We start from the raw sequence: 20404 nt of genomic DNA on the forward strand, positions 1-20404 counted from the left end.
AACCTGCTTCTGTAGAGAGGTCTTTGTCTTGGCAAAAGTATGCGGGAGAAACGGGTAATTCCAAGAAGGGACCCTGGGCTCTGCTAAGTTCATGTAACGTCATTGACTTTGTTAAAGGACGCTCGGAAACCGTGTGATTTACGTCCCAGGAGAGCTTAATACATCTCCCACACGAGGTTCTCTGTGTTTAAATATTTCATTTTAAAAGGTGCAGCTGGCTCGTGACTCCACCAGCACCCACCCTTCCTGGGCTGAGACAGATCTTCCAGCCCACTCAGGACGCCCATAACTGCAAGCAGATGCAACCCCTTCGCCTCTTCCTTTGACAAGGGAACCTCTGCTGTCACATTACCCGTCTCCATCAGGTCACACGAGGTCCAGGCAGATTTTCCCGAATTAATGTCTTGGGGGGGGGAGAATGGGAAAACATTAGACTCTTAAAACTTGTTTTCCTAACATAAGTCACTTTTTCTGATGTAAAGCTTGTCCGTGGGTGCAGGGTCCTGGGGCGGGAGGGTGCTGCGTCACATATACTCAGGGGCAGGCTGTGGAGATATTGTAGCTCCCTCCCAGTTCCACTGCTTATCGTCTGTGTGGTCTTGGATATGTAGCTTGACCTCTCTGAGCTTCCCTTTCCTCTGGTATAAACTTAGGCCAACACGCCAGATGAGGAGCACCGGGCTCTGCTGAGACTGGTGTCACAAAGTCAGCCAGCTCATGAGCTCAAGGGGCTCCAGGGAGTAGAGGTCAGGTTACTGGGACGACCCAGGCCATCAGGCAGCCAGTGGACAATGGAGCCAGACATGGTCAGAGAGCATGAAACCCACGAAGAAAACCAAATCGGAAAACCCAACAGAGAGGGCTGGTTGAGCAGGGTCAGCCCCGCTGAACATAAACCGGAAGGAAGAGAGGAATCCACCAGGCACAGGACGGGGGGACCAGCACTCTAGGTAGAGGGAAGAACAGGTGCCCGTGGTCCAGGCGGGCTGAGCAGGTGAGCGAGGCAGAAAGCTAGGGCAGTGGAGCACTGGGACACAGAGGGAAGGGGAGGAAGATCAGAGACAGGTGCAGGCGATGTTGAGTGCCTCGGGCCTTGGGGAGGGCTTGCATTGTACTCCTAGGGCAGTGGGAATCTGCTTGACAGTTTTACAGTGGAAATGATATGAGAGAGTCAATGAATGAGTATGAATGAATGAATGAGGCCCATGAAAGAATTTCTTTAAAGCATTGTGCAAATACACACAGAAGAGCTGTGTGTTTATTGCTTTTTTATTCTGCGCAAGCCCCAATACAAGGGAAAGTTATGTCTGGGACAGATGTGGTAGGCTTCTCGGCACCCACCTGCTCCCCTTTGTTAGGACATTAGAGCTGCATGAAATAGATCCGTGAGTGGAAGAGAAAGCTCCCCATCACTGGCGGTGTGCAAGCAAATACCAGAGGGTCACTAATCAAATATATGATGCTAGGGAGTCCCAGGAAAGGGGTCCCGCAGCTCCATGCATTAGAGGGCTTACCCCACCTCGAGACCCCAGAGCCAGAAGCCAGAGCATCCGAGGAGGCTCGGTGCCTAGCCTGCGACCCCTTCCAACGTTCTCCCGTGGATATTCATTTTACTGCAGTCCTGGAAATTAACCTGCGCCTGCTGGCCTGAGGCGAGTCCAGTCTCTGTGCCAGATCAGCTCTGCCTGTGGCACAAGGAAAATAGGCCTGAAGGCAAAGTAAAAGGCACTCGGGAGAAAGAGAGCTGGAGTCTTTGTAGCTCTGGCTTGAGGCATGGGCCAACTCCAGTGCAGACGATCTGGGCTCTCCCCGCTCTTCATCCCCATCTGGCTGGCTAACTTTTCCAGGCAACATCGTCCCCTGGGAAGCCTCTGTCCTCCGCTGTCACGGCCAAGCCGGGCTGGGTCTCCCTGTCAGAGCACCTACTCCCTGGCTACTCACGGTCTATAGAGCAGGCACTGTTCCTCTGCATGTATTCAAGGGAGCAAGACATGGCCCACTTCTTCGTATTTCCAGAATTCACCTGAATCTCTAGTCTGGGTCTATATCAGTATAGGTAAGCATAAGCTCAACGCTCGGACGGAATCCCCAAATACTGTCTTAAATAAAAGGGACATTTATTTCTCACTCACACGATCATCCAGAGTAGGTGTGGTCACTCTGGGTCTCCCCGTGGGAAGCCCACGCTGGTGGGGTGTCACGGTCACCCTCAAAGTGTGGTTTCCATCTCTGGATCAAGGTCGGGTGCCCCCCCAGTCTCAGCCTGGGTTCCGACGTTGCAGATTTTGGAGAGTGACAGCAACATACAGGGCACGTGGCTGCATTTGAAGGACGAGAAGCAGAAGTGTACCGCGCTTGACCTCCGACCCGCTGTCCTCAGGCGCAGGGCGAGAGAATGATCCTCCGTGGAAGTCCGTGTCTTCACCCCAAAACCTATGCTATGCTACCTCTCACAGCAAAAGGGACACTGTGGATGTGAGTTGGGTTAAGGGCACTGAGCAGAGGAGTATTGGAGATTATCCAGGAGGGCGTATAGTAATCGTGTGAATCCTTAAAAGTAGAGAAGTTTTCGTGGCTGTCAGAGAAACGTCACTGCAGAGAAAGGGTCAGAGACGCTGACTTTGAGGTGGAGGAAGGGAATGTGAGCTGCCTTTGGAAGCTGGAAGGGACAAGAGACCAGATTCTCCCCTGGGGCTTCCAGAAAAAACATAACCAGCTGCCACCTTGATCTCAGCCCCGTGAAACCTGTATCAGAATTCTGACCTCCAGGACGGTATAAAAAATGAAACTGTGGTTTTAAGCTGCTAAGTCTGTAGAGCTTGTTCCAGCGGCCACAGGAAGGCAATACACCTGGCCACATGACCCTACCTAGCTGCAAGGATGCTGGGAGATGCCATGTCCCTCCCTGGGGTGGGAGTACCTCCCTCCTGTTCTGTCTGGGCCTCAGAAAACCCAGAGAATGGGCTTAAGGAAGGCTTTTCTGCCATCAGGGGGCAATTCACAAAAACACCACTCTCCAGGAGAGCCGTGTGTGCAGCGGAAGAGATGCGGGATGAAAGCCCACCTTCGCTGCAGGGCTCTGAGCACAAGCCCCGGCCAGGGCCACCTCTCAGGCCGCCGGCTGGAGAGGGGGCATCAGCACCCTCTTGTCTCAGGTCCCCCGGTCAATCCAAAGGGTCCATCAACCCCCACCTTCGAGGAAAAACACAGGTGTGGGTCCCTTCTCCAAAATGCCCTGCACCTAGTCCTCCTGCGTCCCCTCTCCCTGCTGCCGCTCCATCCGGTCTGTGCGTGTGATCCCTACTAGGTCTCCCTGAGGTTGGCCGTGCTTCTGCAGCGCCGAGTCCGTCGGGGCCTCAGTGGGCACTCAGAGCAAGTTTGCACATGGTGAAGGCGACCAGACAAGGCCCGCAGCCCATCTGGAAGAAGAGGAAAGCGAGACTAGACGGGTCACATGATGAGCAGAAGCGGGCCCTTAGCAGGTGCTCATCCCTCAGCCCTTCGGCTTTAGGGTGGGATTCAGGGCAGCCTTCCCATGCCAGCCTGGCCACTCTCTGCATGGGGACCACTGATCCTCGAGGATGCGCCATCCAGGTCAGAGAGCCTGGACCAGCGACTGGGACCGTGCCCCAGCTCCGCTGTCCCAGAGTTGGGATCATCCCAAGGCTCCAGCGTATGGGGGAGCCGGTGGCCACCACCCACCTTTCCTTCTCTGTGTGGCCTCCTCACTGCCTTCCTTGTGCTCCTGACCACCCAAGCCCTTGTCCACAGTCCACCTGGAAGGAAACCCAAGGTCAGTAAGATTCGTGACTTGCCAAAGGGACGGGGCTGGTGAGTGGCATGATCAGAACTCAGCACGATGGCTCTGCGGACACACACTCCAAGGATCACCTCTGACAAAATGATGCTGCCCAGCTCAGAAGACTCCAGGAGCAATGCCTTCTGGCCCTTTCCTCTCCACGGCAGGAGAATAGCACACCTCCATTCCTCTCGGCCAAGCCACTCCTCCCTGCTCCTGAGAGCCGGCCCCCATATCAGGCATCTAATTTGCTCACTGGACATGTGCACAGAGCACCTGGTGTGCACCAGCCCCAGAAGCCACCAAGAAAGAGAACAGTCAGCCCCGCAGGTGCTTCCGTTCTGGGGATGGGGGAGCAGCCTGGGAAGCGGGTAAGACAACAGCCACTCTCATCTTTCCTGGGGCGCCTGACACGAGGAAGGCAAAGGGGACAACAATAGCCCACACCTCAGACGAGACTTCTGAGAATTAAAGAAGAAGTGGGTATTTTTCAGATTCTGGCTTCAAGGAGGCAGAGGGTTCATTTTAGCTCCCACCGGGATTATTTGCATACTCACTCATTCCTACATTGGTGTGACAATAATATATCGCAACAAACTACAGCTCTGTTACATTGCTCCCATTGTACGGATGGGGAAACTGAGGCCCGGAGAGTTTGATGACGTGCCCAAGGGCATGTTGTTGCATGGCTGGGATCTCAGCTCTAACTCCAGGTTCACGTTTACTCATCACCCACTTCTGACATCCCTAACATCGTCCTAGGAATGCCAGCTGAGACCACACCTGCAAACTAGCCTTAGGTTCTCCCAGGTGGATGGGACAGCATGATGTGCAGTCGCCCTCTGCAGCTACTGAGAGGACACACGTCAGGCAAGTATGGATGGTGACATACCCTGAGTGCCCCTGGTCCCCACTCCACCCAAGCGAGCCAGAAGACACACTTGTCCTAGGCCCCTTTGCTCCCATCACCTCCTCTGAAAAACCCTCCCCATCTATTCTAGCCTCTTGCTGACGTTGTCTGGTACAAGCAGTTCCTTTGTCATCTCCCCCAGGAAGTTCCCTGAGGACAGGAGCCAGAGCTCATGCCTTTGGATGTCATGACCCAGCAAGTAGGACTCGGCAAATAGCAGGTGCGCTCAAAGGTCTTTGCTGATTAATCGAGTGGTGATCTCCTATGCATCCTTCAAGACTTTGGAGACACATGCTCCGGGAAGCCTTGAAAGGAACGACCAGGACAGACTAATTCTGGCTTCCTGGGCTTCAGCACAGAGGAAGTTATGGTGTTGCATAGCCCTTGTTGTCAAGCTTTTGATTTCCTCCCCTTCCTCTGAAGTGTGTGATGAACACACATGGTAGTAAGTCCTTTGTAGAGAGGAGCTGTGTGTGTCTCCCTGACACCCCTGGTCACTAGCATACAGCAGTGCTCAGTAAATACGATTACGGAAGGGCTCAATGTAGACACGAGTCCCCTCTTTCTACTTCTTGGCTTCCATTTACTTATTCAACCAAACTTGACGAAACCCTGACCCACCCCAGCATTGTACTGGCCCTGAGGATAATGGGGGCTACAAACTCTCTGACTTCAAGGAAGATAGGCAGAAGGAAAGAGGCTAATGGATAGTGAGCCTGCTTTTTTATTATTATTATTATTTAATCCTCACAAGTGCTTCCTATGTTGGGTAATCTCATTCTATTTCGCACATGAGAAAAAAGGATTAGACAGGCAAAGTCAGCTGTCCAAGGTCGTAAAACTAGTAAGTACTGGGGCTTCTGTTTGAATCAAGGACTGTCTGCGTCCAAAACCCATTCTACTGGGCTTCCTCACGAGTGAAGAGTAAAACAATTTTAAAGAGAAAGCAAATAAATAATAATAACAGTAAGGGGGTGGGTGTAAAGCTACAGGCAGGAAAACAAATGGCTATAATTGATCAGGAAAGGGACAGGTCACTGCTGGCTGGGCTGGGGAACAGATAGCAACGGGCAGGAGAAGCACAGTGACGGGCAGGGCAGAAACACAGCTGGCACCTAGATGGTAGGGACCAATCCCGGACCCAGGATTGTTCAGGGTGTGCACTGCACAAGGTGGGGGACGGCGCTTAGGGGGCACTGTTCCCATTCCAGACAATGTCTCCTAAGACGATCTTCTAACAGATGAAGTCAAGGGTTTTGGGGGAAGGAGCATCTTTTCCTCATTCACACAGTGGTGCTGACGGGACCAGAGGCAGCCCTCGCCCCAACTCCGATCTCGGTCCCATCTGGACCGTCATGAGTCACAGCCAGGAGAGTTCAACCAGAGAAGCCGAGAAGGAAGCTCCGCTCTCGGGTTCAAGACAGCCTGGGGCTGACACGTGGTGGGAGTCGGGGGTCTTACAGAGGCACCTGCTGTTCACTGTCGCTGCCTCAGCGATCCCAGAGCGCCGGCCGAATGTCCGACTGCGGGGAAAGGGTCGATGAATCAACACACGTCCGCAAAACGGAATCCTCGACAGCTGTTGTTTTTTTTTTTTTAAATCATAGTTTCAGAAATAACTGAATAGCCTCAGAAAATGGCCACGCCGTAAAAGGGCAGGGGAACAAAGCACGATGCACAACTTTTTACACACACCTTCTTGGCTGTGCGTGTATTTACGTGTGTGCATTTGTACACCCACACCCATATGAATCTGTAATCTCAACGTTTTCTATCATGCACATGTATTGCTATTTTAATTAAAGAAAATCTCATTTTTTTAAATATCTGGTTTCCCGGGACTCTGTTTCCATGCCCCCAAGAGCAGCACAGGGTCCTTGTCTCTGACTTGCTGTTGGAGCTCCGGCGGCCCCATCCTGGAGGGGGTCCGGGACCCAGGTCCCTTGAGGTCAATCGTGCGTCCATGCTAAAGGCCCGTGGCGCACTCCTTCACGGTGGCAGTGTGGGCTCACAGGACTCAACGCTGCTCCTAGGACGTCCGCTGCTCTGATGTGACGTCTATAAACAGCTTTAGGGAAAACGCCCCCTCCATCGCACAGCAAATGGCCCAGTGCCGTATCCAACGTGTACTTCGCCCCGTAACACCACCACTAGAACCCAGGCACCTTGCATTCTAGAAAGCCGTGATGGTGTCGGAGTTCATGTCGTGCAGTTAGAATGGGCTTTCGAGGCCCCGAAGGCGGCAAGAAGGAATCTCTCTCCTACAGCCCCTCTCGTGGGGGCTTCTGAGAGGGGGCAGGTGGCAGGAGAAGAGACGGAAACTTCAGGAGAAGACATGAGAATCTCGGCGCTGGGAGGGGCAGGAGCGGGGCAGCCAGGAAAGGGGGCCAGCCGAGGGGGACGGTGGGGATACACCCAGGGACTTCAATTTCCCATGAAATTTTCCCCAGCTACCAGGACAGAACTTCCCACTCTCTCCCTAGCCCACTGCCTTTTCATAGGAAACGTCGTTTTTTTGGACAGACATTTCTAGTCGCAAGTCTATCTTAAAACGTATTAAAAAATTAGAAATTCCCCTCTCACCCCTCTTCTCTCCCCCTCACAAAAGCCATCTTCATCCCTCCCTGCCTCCTTTATGCTTCTCCACATCCCGGTCCCTCCACCTGCCCAATTTTCCTTTCCTGCTTGATGAAACTCTGTTCTTCGCAGACCGCACAGAAGGTCTTCCCCACAGCGGCCTGTCCTGCCCTCATCCACCACTTTCGGGGCCCTCCAGGGGCTCCCCCAGTTTCTGGCGCACACTGCTGCCACCCTGCCTTCTTGGGGGGGGCTGCTAGAGGGCGGGGGCCACGTGCATTCACTGAGCACCTCGTCCACCAAGCACAGACCCAGGCACACCTTACTGTCAAGAAGAGAAGTATTTAAACTCCCTGGAATGATGGCATCACAGATATTTCTGCAGCCAGTTTTCTGCTCAACATGCTATCAATCACCGTCGGCTTCTCAACAGGAAAAATCGTGCTCAACGGCTGCGTGCGGAGTGCCTGCTGTATTCAAGCACCGTGGAGGGCACAGAGAATCCAAAGGCGTATCTAGTGTGTACCCTGCCCTCTGGCATCGACAGCAACACGCTGGTGTTCCTTGATGCAGAGGATGACGAAGCCTAAGTGAGCACCTACCCTAGCCCACCCCTTCGACAGATGAGGAAACTGAGGCACAGATGTACACAGATGTGTACATAACCATCACTGGCAGAGCCCCGGCTGCTCCCGGGAGCCCAGCCCCCCAGCCCGAGGCTCTCGACAGCCCACTTCTCTCTCGGAGCAACAACAAAGGAATGTGCTCCCTTATTAGTTTGACGTCTGCAGAGTTCTAAATCAAACCAAAGCATTCAAAATTTTAAAGTTTGATCAGCTGAGAAATAAGGATATTAAATATGATTGCATTTGAGGGTACAGACTGTTCTTCCATTACCTGCTTTGATTAAAAAAAGCTATCTGGGCTCTGAGATAGAAAAGTTAAATGCGACCAGAAAAAAAAATAATAATAACTCCTCCGAGTTCGCTGTCGTTCCTAATTTCTGTAAGAAAATAGTGTTGTTTAAGATGTGTTCGTCATCACATCAAGAACACATGAGTTGGCATCTGTAGTTAATATCCCCTCTGCCTCCTTAATTGCTAAAAATGAAAGCGATTAGGAAGAATGAAACGTTATTCCTATCATTCCTTAGGGAACAGAAGAAAGGCTGCATTTTTTAATGGGACATAGACCAGCAGCCCTGATTCCGAAGCTGAAATTTAATCGGTGCAATAGCGAACTTTAAATAGTAATAAAGTTTTTTGTCTTTGGGTTCTGAGCGGAAAACTACCCATAAGCATTGTTTGGGTGATAACACGTTAGCGGCCTCCCCGGTCTGTCGTGTGGCGGAGACGCTGACGGTTACTGCCCAGCTCATCGTGTCCTCATTGCTCGCGTGTCCTCTGAGCCCTGCGAGGGACAGAGAACCGCAAGGGGCTTCTCGGAGTAGCCTGGACAGGGTGCAGACCGAGATGGATCTGGACAGAGTGATATTATAGAGAAGTGCACGCAGGCTCTTTTAAGCAATGCCAAATGTCCTGTTCTTGAGAAAGGAGATAAATAACCAAATGGTAATGATATGATTTGAGAGAGAGAGAGGAAACATGCGCGCCTGGGTACCAGCTCACTCCCTCCACCCTCTACTTGCAGAGTTCGCTAAGCCTCAAAACGTTGCTGACCCACGCCAGCCCTCGAGATGCCACATCACCCCCAAGGGGTAACACGGCAGTCACAAATCAGCCTCACGTTTGTAAGGGGTGAGAATGTCATCGGAAGAAGTCAGGGAAAGGCTATGAAACGGTTTCTGTCAAAATCGTTCAAAAGCCCTACAAGCCGTAGACTAGGGGTGACTATCATCTCATACGTTATTTCTAGAATTAGAAACCAGATGTGTGCAAACCATGAAAATGGGACTCAGCTTCCAAGTATACATGACCTTGGCCTTGGCTAATTACTTTGCAGCCAAAGTCTGGAATGTCTTTGTTTCTCCAGAGTTGCGACAGAAGAGACATAAATCAGGGACTTTTGCAGCGTCCACTACACCCCGAGAAGTGTCAGGATGCAGGGTTATCAGATTCAGCAAATAAAAATACAAGATGCCTAGTGAAATTAGAATATCGTATGGGACATACTTACACTAAGAGAAACTCGAATTTCACCGGGTGTTCTGTATTTCATTTGACAGCCTCAGGCAGGAGACAAGCTGTATGCCAGCCTCATCTTATCTTGCCTGGATTTGTTCCCAGGGTCCCCATAGCTGGGTCCCAGAAGACTCGGGCTGGCCAGGGTCTCAGGCAGGAGGGGTCTATTAATATGAGCAGGTGGGATGAGCACAGGATCTATTTCCAAGACTATAGTCTGCAGTCCTAAGGCAGAACCCTCCAGAGAACACCTCAATGTCTAGACGCAGAAGAAGAGCAGATGGTCCTTGGGGTTCCCTGTTTGAAGTCAAATGATGGGTACTGGTTGGGACTGAAGGTAGCTCTAAGAGGCCAAGCCCTGGTACTCCCCTTTGGTTCTCAGGCATCCGCCATCAGGTGAGTAACATTGCTCGCAAAGGGCCCAGGTGGAAGGTTATCAAGCTTGTGTGTACATAACCATCCCTAGGAAGCCTTGCTAAGAATCCAGACCGGGACCCCATTCCTCATAATCACTAATTCAATAGCCTCAGTTACACCCAGTAATCTGCATTTTTAAACAACCCCCCTCCGCCGCAGACACACACATACACCAGGTGAGCCCCATATAGTAAATTCTCTGAAAAACCCTGACCCGGGTCTTAGGCTCTTTCCAAACACAGACAGAGAAAGGCATTACTTTTTAAATACAATATGGAAAGCCTTTTCTCCAAAGATCATATCATTCTTTAATTTGGCATTTCACAATTTGATTATGGATAATTTCTATTTTAACAACATGAAGCAAAAATCAGAATGAAGAGTAATACTGGTGCAAATGGATCATTTTTCGAGAAGTCAATTTTCTTGTCTCCGCCAGTTTTTTTGTATCTAAAACTCAATATCATTTTCCCCACGACGAGGACCAAGTTGAATTATTTATAATAGTTTAATTATAGGCATATATGTTACTTCTGTGCTTGCAAGACAAACATAATTAGAGAATTTTGAATTATGTGGAATTATGAGACGAAAATAATTACCGAATTTTAGAATTATAATGGAAGAAGAAAGTCAGTGACTTCAAAAACATAAGCTTTCTTGAAAGGGCATTTTCTTGTATTTTGTCCAAAGTCAGTACACAAGAAATACATTTTTAATACATGAAGTACATTCTCACACTTAACAATATATAACAATATGGATGTATTATTAAATTCACACATGATACTTTGGACACATCAGTAGTAATTGCTAATAGAAAATATTCTCATCAATGGATCTATGCTGGAATATGAGAAGAATTCTTGCCCTCGTTATTTAGAAAGTTCAGTATGACCAAAGTTTTTGCTGGCAAAAAAACACAGTATTTCCCCCCCAGCTTTTTAAACATAGCCTACTTAGGAAAATCCCTATTTTATATCTTGAAGGTACATGAAAAGTAACTTAAGGGTCTGCAGAAAGTTCTTGGGCTATTTTAAGCAGAACACCTACAGAAAACTTTGCCTAGAGCAGGCAAATGGGAAGTCGTAACGTGTGGTGCTGTGGGTTGAACTGTCGGAAACAGGGCCTCTGTAGGTGGAATGGAGTTCAAGGAGGTCATCCAGGAGGGCCCTGCTCCAACATGGCAGGTGTCCCAGGCAGAGGGAGGTTGGAGACAGACCCGCAGGGAGGGGAGGGTGTCCTGTGAGGACACGTGGTAAATCAGCACGGAAGGAGGCAGAGACAGAAGTGGTGTGGCCAGGGGCACCAGAAGCTGGCCGAGGCCAGGAAGGATCCTCTCCTAGAGCCCCGGGAGGGAGCGCAGCCCTGCCGACTCCTTCCCTTCAGACTTCCAGGGTCCAGAATTGTGCAAAATGGATTGTAAGCCACCCAGCTAGTGATACTTGGTTACGGCAGCCCCGGGAAACCAGCACATGCAGGGTTTACTGCAGGGACACTGACAGAGTTTAATTTTCGCTTTGCAAAAGAACGAAGTGAAACGTTAAAAACAGTGCATTGAATTGTAGGAGAGGCTCCCCCCAAACCTGATGGCAAACAGTGCCCTTGGGCCGCCCCAGGTGACTCTTACCATGCCCCCCCGTCGCCTGCTTGCACCTGGCAGAGCAATGTTATTTACTTTCCTTTGTGTGTCCTTTCTCTGAGAATTCCTCAGTCTGCCCTCCCCTCTGCCAGGGGACCGTCACTTCTGACGTCCCCTTCACCCCTCGGACAGGGCACATCCGGTGGCCTTCGGAGCACCGTGTCCAAAGACATCCTCTGCCTCTCTCCAAGCACCATAAGCATGTTTTCTAACTCAGCGTGGTCCACGGCTCTTTCTGGCCCAGCTCCACACTGATCCCTGTCTCACCAAATATTTCTCAAAATAGCCAGAGCTTTTATTATATGTTCATTACAGTCTTCCTGTAAAAAGGCCACACTAACTGCTACTTAGTAGGACCCTTGGGCAGAAAAGAGCAGTGGGAAGGTCAGGGTTGGAAGGAACCTCAGCCTGCGGGCACTTTTTTGCCCCGAATGCCCCCCACAGCCTCTCTTTCCACCCCTCATCCCCCACTGCCACTTCTTCGGATCTCAGGCACCTCCTCCAGGAAGCCTCTCCGGGCCCCACTTGACTGGGTCAGAATCCTCAACCACAGGCACCTTCCGCACTGTTATATTAGAGTTCTCCCTGCCCCTTACTTATCTATCTCCTCCATAGGTTTTGGAACAGGGCAGATACTGTTTGGAAAATTCATGTGGCTGAGAAAGTCCCCGGATCGGGCAGGTGCTCAGTGAATCACTGTTGGGTGACGGAGTGACCCTTTCAACCTAGATCTCCGGGCTCTGCCGCTATGCCCTTTCCACCTCACCAGCGGGCATCTCAAGGAAAGGAGAAGCCAGGGCCACACCAGCTCTAAGGAATCTTCTGAGCCTGGGGAGGGGGGTGGCTTGAAAGACAGGAGAAGACAGAGGTCTGAAGGAAAGCACAGAGAGTTCCTTTGTGCCCTGGGTGACCGTCCACATGGCCACCCATCACGGGCGCTGCCTGCTCAGCTGCAGAAGAGCCCCCGGTAAGGGCCCCAGCACCAGCCCGGGAGCCAGCAAGGCACTCCCAAGGCCCGTCCCAGCTGGGGTTCCCCATCTCGACCCGCAATGTTCTCTGTACTGAACAAGAAGCAAATCTCCTGGGCTGGCAGGTTACACTGTCTTTGTCACAGCTTCTTGACGTTATCATTGTGCGGGGGGGGGGAGCGGCCGCGACACGTGTAGGGCAGTGGGTCTGGCTATGTTCCGGTAAAATGCCCCAATCCCAGAAGAAGGGGGCGGCCCATCGGCTCTGGTCGGCTGACCCCTGATGCACAGTAAGACTAGGACAAGGCCAAAATAAGACTGGGCTGGACACTCTGAGTGCTAGAAGGCCCGGGGCCGATGCTAGGGTTGCCTATCAGGGGACAACGGCCCATCTCCAGCAGATCCTTGTCTGGGGCCACGTCGAGCCCTCTGGGAACTCTCCCAGGCGGTAGACGAAGCTGATGAAAACGGACGTATTTTAACCAAAGGGGACACACTGAAGATGCCCCTGCTCCTAGTTGAGAATAATAAGAGGTCGGTGACATCCACCCCTCCGAGCGGCAATCAATCACTTCCATCGGTTGGGGACCAGAGCTTCCTGACTGTACACACACTCACACTCACATTCACACACACTCATACACGCTTACACACACACACACGCTCACACACGTACACGCACTCATGCACTTACACAAAAGAGAATCGGGCGCAATGCCAGCCTAGCAGATATTCCGAACGTTACAATTAGTATTTCCATCCAGTTTTTCCATCCAGTTAAATAGGATCCTCCATAAATGTACAAATGGCATTTGGACAATAAAAGTGATGGGATTATAGAGTCAAGTCATCACCCTGCCCAGGTTCCCATTAAAAAGCTCTGTTACTTTGAGGCAGAGCTGTGGCCTCCTGCTTCTATTATATTACCCTCCCTCTCCCCTCTATCCATAATCATGCTTCATCTCCACATTACAACACCAAAAAGGCTTGGCTCGTAGGCATCCTGTATGACGAGAGCATTCATTTTATTTATTTAAAGCATGGCTTGCCCAGATGGTCTCCAGAGATAAAGCATCTTATATTCATGGGGGTCCAGGTACTGTTGGAAATGCATTCATCCCAATATCACTGCCATTGAGCCAAGGCTAAAAGCACTCTCTCAGACATAAGGATTCAGGAAATCTACAATGAGAGCATAATGTTAATATCGCCGTTAAAATAATATCCAATGGCTCTTTCAAACAAGTATATCAAATGGGTGCTCCTGGAGCCATGAGTCAACTAGCTTCATTCATCAATGGTCAGGGAGGGAGGGGAGCGAGAGAAGTCTGCATCGTTCCTTCTGCAACGTGCTGTTTGCAGTGGTGAGGGTGGACAAAACCAGGAAGCCCCACTTTCTCTCAGGTCCTGTTGCTTAAATAATTCATATGGTCATGCAAAGAAAGCTCAAAACACACAAAAAAGGAAAAATAAGGACTTACTTTTGGTAATTTCGCCTCGATGCTCCTTCAGCAAATACTGAAGGTGTGTAAATGGTGTGCTGGGAGCGGTCCAGCCCTGCGGAGGTAGAGAGAGAATGAAGATACAGCTTCTCCCCCGCCGTCTTTCTGGGGAAACAAGAGATAAACAAGTAGTTTTAATATAGAAAAAGATATGATAGAAGAGGTTCATTAAAAGAGGTGATGAAGATGGGGGAATATGGAATTGGCAGGCCGGCAGAGTTGATATTTGAGTTGGTTTTTGAAGCTTAAAGAAGAGTTTACAAAACGAAGAAGAAGGGGAAGTGAGGGAGGACTTTCCACGAAGAGAGTGGATGTTGCATACGGAGAACGAAGAGTGGTCTGCATGGGGATGTGACAAAGAAGCCGCTGGAAATGGGTCTGGAAGAGTGGTCTGCAGGTAAGTTGCAAAGGTTGCATTGGCCAAGCTAAAGGATTTGGACTTTCTCCCATGCACGAGCCAGGATCTACCAAAGTACGCTCCATGAAACAACAGTTTCCAACTGTTCCAAGGGGCCAACAGGTATTACAAAGCTAAGTTTGTAGAACCTCATGGTAGACACTACAGGACTTCTCAGAGCCTTTAGTGTTTGCATACACATCGGCACTTCCAAGAGGGAATACAAGTGATACACTGTGTCCCACCTATTTTAATCATAACATCTCTTTTCAATTTTAAGAGAGTTATCTCACAGAAATGGTTTTCCAAAGAACTTACATTATAAAGCAGCGTGACCTGTAGAGGGCTTGTTTTTGTTGTTTTTTTCCCAAGGTATAATTGACATATAACATTATAGTAGTTGCAGGTGTTGTCTGATGTAGTGATTCATGTGGGGTGGTCTTGAGTAGAGCAGTAATACATGGAGATTTTTAGGATGGAAGCAAGAAAATGTGGAGTGAGGATAAGGGGGAAGGGAAAGACTTGGGACCAGGTCCACATAAGGAAGGAGGGGCCAGAGATGACGTGTGGTTCTAACTTTGTCCCCAGGAGGATGCCGCAGCGAGGTGGGATAAGAAGGGGCCCCGGAGCAGAGGCAAAGCGAGGCAGGGTAGGTTGGGACGGGTTGATCTGACAGTGGCGCTTTCCAGCCTCACTCCGAAGACCAGTTACCGATCTACCACAACATTATTTTAAGCTCATTTTCTTTTGAAAAATCGAGAGGAGGGCTTAGTTTTTAATGGAATGCTATGAGGTGCATGTTAATTATTGCCAGGACTTGAGTCTTTTAGTGAAATACATATTTATAAACCTTTGTGGAGCATAGATCATTTACCTAATAGAGCAAGACTGCTCTGAAGTCGTCATCCTAATCTATCAGGTAAATATCCATTTATAATTGGTTATTTAATCCCCGCTCTTTTCCCAGTAGGTCAGCCTGGCCCTGGAAGGCCGCTCCCCTCCTCCGCGGAAGCCGCTATCAATCAGGATGTCAGTACAGACGTGCGCACCGAAGGAATTATGAAAGTTACTGCCGGGGACAAGAGCTAACATTTCGACGGCGAGAAATGCAAAACTTAATGAAACAGCTGCTGGGGAGTGAGGACAAGAGGATTTTTCATTTTAATAACCACTTACACTCCAGTTCAGAAGGGACAAAAAGGGGAGGCTCATAGGGCTGAGCTGGGCCGTCTGTCCGAAGCTTTCTGTCCATCCTGTTCAGGCCCCCAGAGAGAATCCCATCCCCTGAAGGGAGAGAGAGTATGTATTCCGCTCCCCGACACCTCAATCTGTAGCACCCCAACACACGCACACACACACGTGCACACACACACACACACACACACACACATTTTATTCTCTGCACCTTAGGGGTCTCAAAAGCATTGCACTGACTTTTATTTAACACCTAAACCCGGCTAGGTGCTCCTGCTTCCTGGGCCTCATGTGCGATCCCAACAATCTTATGCCCCCAACATCTGAGTGCTGTTCTCCTGATACAGAAATAGGAGCCTGGGGAACTGGAGGGGCCACCCCGACTCCCACAACCAACAGCGACACAGCGGGGATGTGAACCCGTCTCCCACTCTCTTGCCTACAGCTGCTTCTCCCGCCGAGACTGGGGTTGGTCCAGGAGGCACTCCAGGGGCGTTGGTTAGGATGAGCCCCTGGAGCTGGGAGCGTTTCCCCGCCAAGGGGGAGCTGGGAGCAGAGCACGTGACAAAGAAGGGGCCAGAGGACTTCTGAGCTCCCAGATGGGAAACCACCCCCTCCCGCTCATGGCAGGTATCCTAGAGGGGGACGCTGGTGGGATATAACTGGCCCAGAAATTCAGCCTTGCAAATGTCTGTGTGTGTGTGTGTGTGTGTGTGTGTGTGTGTGTGTGTGTGTGTGTCTGCGTGTGCAGGAGCCATGCTGTCAATCAGACTCCCCTGTGGAATCCCATTAGAGAAGCACATTAGGCACAATTACTATGGCGAAAGTGGGATGGGGAAGCCTGGACTCTGGAGCCTGCCCCCCAGCACTCCACAGAGCCCCCCACCATCCTCCATGCCCCGGGTGGCCCCTGAGCCACTTCCATGACATCCTGGTGTAGGGGACCAGTGGTCGCCACCGCTGGAAACCACGGAGTGGGGCTTCCATGCAGGTCTGTGCCGGCTCTCCCCTGGGCTCTTGACCCTCGGGCAGGAAAGCCATGAGAGGGGAGGGGATCCCAAATACATATAAGTCCAGTTGATGTCCACTCCCTTTTGATACAAAGGTTTCCAAAACTTGAAATCCCTAGCAGTATGCCCTGTGAGATTTATCGTAGAAAAGGATATTCTAAAGCGAAAGACCAGGCATGCAGAACAAAAGATTTCGTAACTGGCCTGGGAATGTAGCTCTGAATGCCATCAGTCAGACCCCTGCTAGAACCACCACTTTCCCAGGGTGCTGTGCAGTAGGAATTGTTCTCTTATTAGCGAGGGAGAAACTGAGGCACAGGGATCCCCCACTCCTGCACCCAAGGTCGAGGTCGCAGAGCTACTGAGTGTGAGAGGCTCTAGACGATCGGAGCCCCATCTGTTTGTCTACGCGGTCCTCTTCCCCTCAAGTCCCACTGTATAGAGAAAATACGGTAAAATCTTACTTCTCTGAGATCATGAGAAAATGAACTGTTTCAGCAAGTGGATTTTCCAGGTAACTGAAACATATACCTTTGAGCCCCAAAACGTTTTAAGATTTTAATTATTTTAATGGAAACATTTCCTCTTTTCTTAAAACAGCCTATTCAATGTGATTAACCTTGTCTCGCTGGCTCAGGGCCATCAGTAGGAACTGTGGCTTTGTACTGCGATATAACCCAGTGAGAGAGCATTCCAGAATCTTCCAGAGGCAGGTCATCCACGGCCTGGACCAGTGCAGCAGCTCTGGTCTGGATCCCTCCAGCCCATCCTCCCCCCAAGCACTTTCCCCCAGCAGCTGGAGTGCTCCTTCCCAGCCCCCGCTGCCCTCAGCCCCCGCTGCCCCTGCCCCGCCATGACTGACTAGCACCTGCTGGTTGAAAAATGGACCACCAGGTATCAGGATCCTCCCCCCATCACTGCAGGGGCCCTTCCTGCCATTCTCAGTCTTTCCCAGCATGCTCTGGTGCTGCTGAGCTGTGTGTAATTCATTCCTCCAACATTCTGTGCTGTGGCCTGCCTCCCTCTGCCTCTGGGGGCAGGTCTCAGTATGTGGGCTGAGGATCGTTAGGGATCCACAAGAGCCTTTCGGGGGTCCCTGAGGTCCTCCCTTTTCCTGCTTCCTATGAGTGTGAGGTCAGATTCTCTCTCGCAGACATCAGCCAAAGCAACATATCTCAACAGACTGAATGTAGAGCCAGATGGGAAGGTCCGGCTATCTCCTACCAAGCGAGGCGTTAAAGACATTCCCAGAAATGTGAAACAAGGCCACTTTTCTGTGGTCCGCATTTTTCTTTTTTGGAATAATTTTTCATTAAAAAATTGTGTGTTTTTTGTGCTCACATGTACTGGGTTTATTACTGTTACTCTCCACAATTAGGAAATATTTTTTAAAGATTTTATTTACTTATTTTATTTGAGAAAGTGAGAGAGAGCAGGGGGAGCAGCAAAGGGAGAGAATCTCAAGCAGACTCCCCGCTGAGGGCTGAGCCCAATGCGGGACTCGATCCCAGGACCCTGAGATCATGACCCAAGCCGAAACCAAGAGCTGGACGCTTAACCGACTGCCAGCCAGGCACCCCCAAATTAGCAAATATTTTTATAGTTTCTGTTTCACGTTCTTGGAGAGTCAATATTGGTAGCTATAACCCACATGACAAAAGCTCTTTGGGGTCTAGAATAATTTATACCTGTATAAAGGGGTCCTGGGACCAAAAAGTTAGAATCACTGGCCTAGACCACACGGGCATGGCTCCCTCTCTCCCTTGCTAAATGTTGATCCTCTCTCAAGGCCATCACGCACCTCCCCTGGAGGAACCGCCGGCTGAGGCAGGTGCCCACTGACACCAACCCACACCTTCCCTCCACCCAGCGCCGACCCTGCACGGAGCCGATCTATCTTTGTCTGTAACACGAAATCATAGTCCCCTGGAGGGAAGGGCCTGGCTGTGTCTTCCATGCCTTGGTAGCCTGGTTCGCAGACGGCTCTCAACGCCTGCAGGTGGGACTTCACGAATCGGTGTCGGGGCATCACCGTTCGGGGCTCATATGCTCGTTCCTCTGATTTACCTGCCTGGATAAATCTCCTAAGCTTTTTAATCTTCAGTTTCTTGGGGAATAAAAATAATACCAATATCCATGGATTAGACGGGTCTTCGGATCTGCAAAGCAACGTGTCAACTTGAAAGCCCAGGACGGCAAGTTACTGTTGTGGTCCCGCATCTCTCGCCCCCGGGAGCTCTCGGGTTTATGGAGAGCCTCCAGGCAGTTGTGCTTCCCCTTCCCAGGCCCGTGGCTTATGCAGGTGTCTCTAAACAGCCTTGCCGTTGAAGCGGCTGCTGGCCCGCGTCCTTGAGGCTCGGCCGCCTGCCTCCAGCAGCAATGAAGCCCCTCCCCGTACTACTGCTGCTCTCGCTAATATGGGCTGGGACACCAGAGAGGCCGGATTTCTAGAACTGGGGTGTGTTCTCCTGGGGCTGCCGTAGCAAGTTACCAAAATCTTGGTGGCTTGGAACAATAGAGATGTATTCTCCTACAGTTCAAGGAGGTCAGGTGCTGGCAAGGCTATGCTGCCTGTGAAGAAGTCTCTAGAAAATAAACCTCCTTTGCCTCTTCCTAGCTTCAGTGGCTCTGGGCAGTCCTGGGTGCTCCTTAGCTTATAGCCACATCACTACAATCTGTGTCCCCCCCCCAGTTGGGTGGCTTTTTTCCCTATGTCTGTGTCCTCTCCTCTTCTTAGGGGGACACCACTCGTTGGATGAGGGGTCCCCCTCTAATTCAGTATGACCTCATCTTAGAATAGCTCATTACTTCTGCAAAGACCATAATCCCAAATAGGTCCCATTCTGAAGAACGGGAGGTTAGGACTTGAACAAATCTTCGGGCGGGGGTTGGGTGGGGTGGGGAGACACAATTCACGGGCTTAAAACCGAAGGCTCTAAGTGAAAACCAGAAAAACGTCAGCAGTGAGGAAAAGTGCACGAGCTTCACAGCCCACCTTTACGGTTGCTTTTTCAGCTCTGTAAAGACTTTTTTACCTTGGGTTGGTGAGAGTGGTTTGCAGACCTGGGAGGGCAGAAGCCTGCCCCACAGGGAAGAAGCATGGGGCAGTGCTACGGAAGAAAAGCAGGGAACCCTGGGTGCAGACCAGAGGGACCCCCCACATTTATGAGTCCTATGTTTTGGGGAAGGGGAGTCTCAGTTTACTTATGGAAGAGATGGACAATTATACTTTCCTCTTAGCATTTTCTAATAATTAAATAAATCCTACAAAGTATGTATTCTAACCCACTCGATAAATGGAAGCTCTTGCTATAGTCATGTTACTATTACTCAGTGGATTTTCCAGTCCCATCAGTAAACTTCCTCCAATCGGATGAGATCTAAAAGTTAGTGTGCAAGTGTCACATGGAGAAACCGTGCCATATATTTTGGGGGTTTGTGGGCAGGAATGCAAAACCCAATACCTAGTGAACATTAACTCTGTCTTCCTCTCTCTAGGTACTGATTTTGAGAACTAATGAGCACCCTGAAAACAGGGCACATACTGCATTGCTCATTGCGTTCCTCCCCTTTATCCCATTTTGCAAGACTCCTACAGTCCCACGCGGCCCTTGGGATCCAGGTCCAGAAGAGGAAGGGGAGAGAACGCTCGGCAGGTGCCAAGTTTTGTTTGCAATCGTGGTATCATTTATTCAGCCACTTAGCAAATACTGATCACGGGTCAACTCTGTGCTGGATTTGGGCTGGATTCTGCCAGTTCAGCAATTAACGGAATGACATAGGCTCTGTGTTGGGGACTTCCCATTTTAAAGGGGAAAACAGACAAAACCAACCAAAAAGATAGGAA

Source organism: Ursus maritimus, unplaced genomic scaffold (assembly GCF_017311325.1).
Source record: "Ursus maritimus isolate PB19 unplaced genomic scaffold, ASM1731132v1 scaffold_25, whole genome shotgun sequence".
Classification (NCBI taxonomy): Eukaryota; Metazoa; Chordata; class Mammalia; order Carnivora; family Ursidae; genus Ursus; species Ursus maritimus.